The 3,539-nt window shown below is 58.7% G+C and overlaps 1 pseudogene; it reads left to right on the top strand.

The window, feature by feature from the left end:
• Nucleotides 1–1,973: 1,973 nt before the first annotated feature.
• Nucleotides 1,974–3,108, top strand: LOC123090237 (uncharacterized; annotated as a pseudogene).
• Nucleotides 3,109–3,539: the final 431 nt, after the last annotated feature.

Raw genomic sequence — 3,539 nt, 5'->3', positions numbered from 1 at the left:
ACAGTGAATAAGTTGGAAAGGAGCAGTAGTAAATGAAGTGGATTGCGAAAACGGCAAACGTGTATGCTTTCCAAGCTTACAAGAACCACACATGGAGGAGTCCGGCACATTTTTATTACATGAACTAAAGAAGTTATTTGCTAAGGCGGAAAGGGAGGCACGACTAGGGTGCCCCAACCGTAAGTGCCAAAGATCGCCGGTGCTTGAAACGAAGAACGCCAGAGGACCGCCATGTTGTGGGAGAAACGGGTAGAGGTCGCCGGAGCTATTGGACCTCATGAGAAGTTTCCCCGTTGCCATGTCCTTCACAGAGAAGCCAAACGGGTCAAAAGACACAATACACCAATTATCTTTAGTAAAGCAACGGACAGAAATTAAGTTGCGGATAATTTGCGGGGAAATTAAGATATCATGGAGGTGGAAGGGGTGGGGGGAGAGAGTAGTGGAGCCGGTAGCAACTACGGGGATTGTCGAGCCATCACCAACAGTTATAGGAAGAGCACGATGCGCTGAAGAGGAGATGAGTTTGGTGAGGTTACCCGACGAGCCGGCGATGTGGCTGGTGGCCCCCGTGTCCATGAGCCACTCCGAGCTGCTGGGAGGCTGCTGCAGCTGAAGGTTGGCGAAGGCGTGGGCCATCATGCCCTGCTGGTCCCACTGCGGCGCGGAGGAGGACGGCCCGGCCACCTGGTACGCCTGCTGGGGAGCGGGCGGGCGCGGACCGAGGACGCCAGCGGCATTGGGTGGTACCCAGGGGGAGCGCCACTGCTGAGGAGATGGTGTCGGCGAGCCCCAGGGGGCAAAGTACCCCATCCAGGGCTGCGGGCTGGGCTGGCCGCGCCCGGTGTTGGAGCTGGACGAGGCGCCGGGGGTGCCGCGGTCGCGACCGCGCCCACGGCCGCGTCCACGGCCATGGTCAGCGAAGGGACTCCCGGAGGCGGGCGCCTTGCCCCTGTCAGACGGGGAGGACGGAGGCGGACGATCACCAGAGGGACCACCGTGGTTGACGGCGAGGGCCGTGGCGCCGGCCGTCCGTTCGCGCTCGGTGATGTTGATTTCCTCCAGAAGAAGCCGGGACCGCGCCTGCACGAAGGTGGGGAAGGGCTGCTGCATGGGCAGCAGGGTGGCCATCATCTGGAAGCGCCGGCTCAGCCCACGCACCAGCTGCAGAGTGAGCGAGCGGTCGGTGACCGGCTCGCCGACATCAGCCAGGGCGGACGTGAGCTGCTGGAGACGGCGGCAGTACTGGGCGACGGACATGTCGCCCTGGATGGTGGCGCGGAACTCGGCGCCGATGTGGATGGCGCGCCCGGCGGCGTTGTCGTGGAAGAAGACCTCCAGCTGCTGCCAGAGGTCGTACGCCGTGGACTCGGGCGACTGGATGACGTCGTACAGCTCGTCGGAGATGGTGGCGTAGATCCACAGCACCAGCGTGATGTCGTCGTTGCGCCACACGGCGTCCTCGTGCAGCGGGTCGGCCTCCTCGAGGACGTGCTCTTCGACGTGGTACTTGCACATGACGAACCAAAAGAGCTGGCGCCACTTCGAGTAGTTTTCCCCGTCGATGCTGAGCTTGAAGGGGATGAACGAAGAGATGTTGATGTGATGCATGGAGGGAGGAGGGACCGCAGGAACCTGGAGAGGCGGAGGCGCGATGGCGAGGGCGTCGGCGAGGGGGCGCACGACACGGAGGGGCGCCACTGGAGGGGCGCCGGGGCGACGGAGAACGCGCGCGTTAGGAGACGCGGGGCGGGCGCGGCGCGGCGAGGCGCCGCGGCGACGGGAGCCGGTGCAGCAGGGGCAGCCGGCGCAGGGCCGGGGGTGACGCAGGGGAGGATGAACTCGGCGTCGGCATCCCCGAAGGAGCGAGTGCGACGAAGAGGGCGTCGGATGCTCATTGCGGAAGCGAGAGAGAGAACGTCTGATACCAAGTTGGATTGTGGAATCGCTTGTATATTTCATCTGAAGAGCTCATGGGTTTAAATACAACAGATGCACATCTCCTACGCTACGATAGTTACAACAGACTATACAGGATAAGCGGCGATCACGCCGTGCGTGGAGTCGTGGGCGAGTGCGCGAGCGTGGGCGCCGTGGTCACCGCAGGAACCGGTCCAGGTGGTTCTCCTCCTGAGCGTGGGCCGCGGTCGGGTTTCCAACATCCACGTCCCGCGGCCACCTCATCCTTCTCAAAAGGGGTATCACGGAGAGCGTAGCAAGCTCCTTGTCGTCGACGCCTTCACCGGCGCCGAGCGCCTCGCCGTCCCGCTGCCTGACGGCTTCGCTTACCACTACGCATCCCTCACCCCAACCCACCTGCTGCTCTTCCACACCCGCGACCACAGATTCGACTCACTCCGCTTCCCGACCCTAAACCCCGACCCTCAGTGGACGCCCCACCGCCTTCCCCGTGGCGCCTCCTTTCTCTCAACCGTGATCGAATTCCACGGCCGCGTCCTTGGCGTCACCCACCGAGCGGAGCTGCTGGAGTTTCGCCTCGATGTCAACGCTCCACGCCATTCATCCCATGCGGTCCAGTTGCTGCCCACAACCGGCCTTCCGGACCCGGACGCCGCCGCCACATTCGACCGTTTACGGTACGGACCCCGCCTAGTAGCCGCCGGCGAACGGCTGCTCCTCCTGCTGATTATGACGGATCCCCCGACCCCCCTCGAGACCCGCACGGGCATCGGGCCAAGAGTGCAGAAGGTGAGCGTGTACGCCCTCGACATGGCGACGATGACGTGGGAGGAGCTGGACAACATCGGGGAGTACAGCTTGTTCGTGGACTGCCCCGGGAGAAGTGCAATGGCATGCGCCGATGCGGCACGCTGCGGGGTGGTGGCCAACCGAGTCTACTTGCTCGTGTCGTCCATGTATTACGACTTTGGAAGACGGCCGCCCTTCCACGCGTTCGCACCAGGGCCCGGCCGCGACAAGTGCTACGATTCGCCATGGTCTGCGCTCATCTCCCATGACCGTGACTGGCCGCCGGCACACATATGGGTCTACCCGAGCCTCTTCTATCAATCATGCGCATCACTATTTATCAAATCAGATGATACCTTAAACGTTGCCACAAGAACCGACTATTGCAATATACTTTGAGTTATTTGATTGTATGAAACATGAATAGTTAAATTAATAACATATGAACTAAAATTTTAGATATACATTGTATATTGTATTTAATTATTGTGTATTTAAAATATTGTTCCAATGTAAGTGACATAATGTAATAAAAAAAACAGTTTCATGCATGTTGAATGGACCTTCGATGAGGTGACATGTGTGATGAGATGAAATGTGTACATGAGATCTCCTAAAACTTTTTCACATACCCATTATGATGGGGCCTTTGATGAGATGGCATATACACATGTTACGATAATAAAGATAGTGAAAATCAACTATTTAGGTGTATATATATAGGATCCATTATTTCGTTGTGAACCAGGGAAGGCAGTGCCGTGGTTCGGGCATGAATTATCAAATTCTTGTCATATAAGCAATCCAAACTTCTCAAAAAAACATACACA

The sequence above is a fragment of the Triticum aestivum genome, chromosome 4B (genome assembly GCF_018294505.1).
Source record: "Triticum aestivum cultivar Chinese Spring chromosome 4B, IWGSC CS RefSeq v2.1, whole genome shotgun sequence".
NCBI lineage: Eukaryota > Viridiplantae > Streptophyta > Magnoliopsida > Poales > Poaceae > Triticum > Triticum aestivum.
Note: the sequence above shows the minus strand (reverse complement) of the source record. Positions and strands in the feature narration are given on the sequence as shown.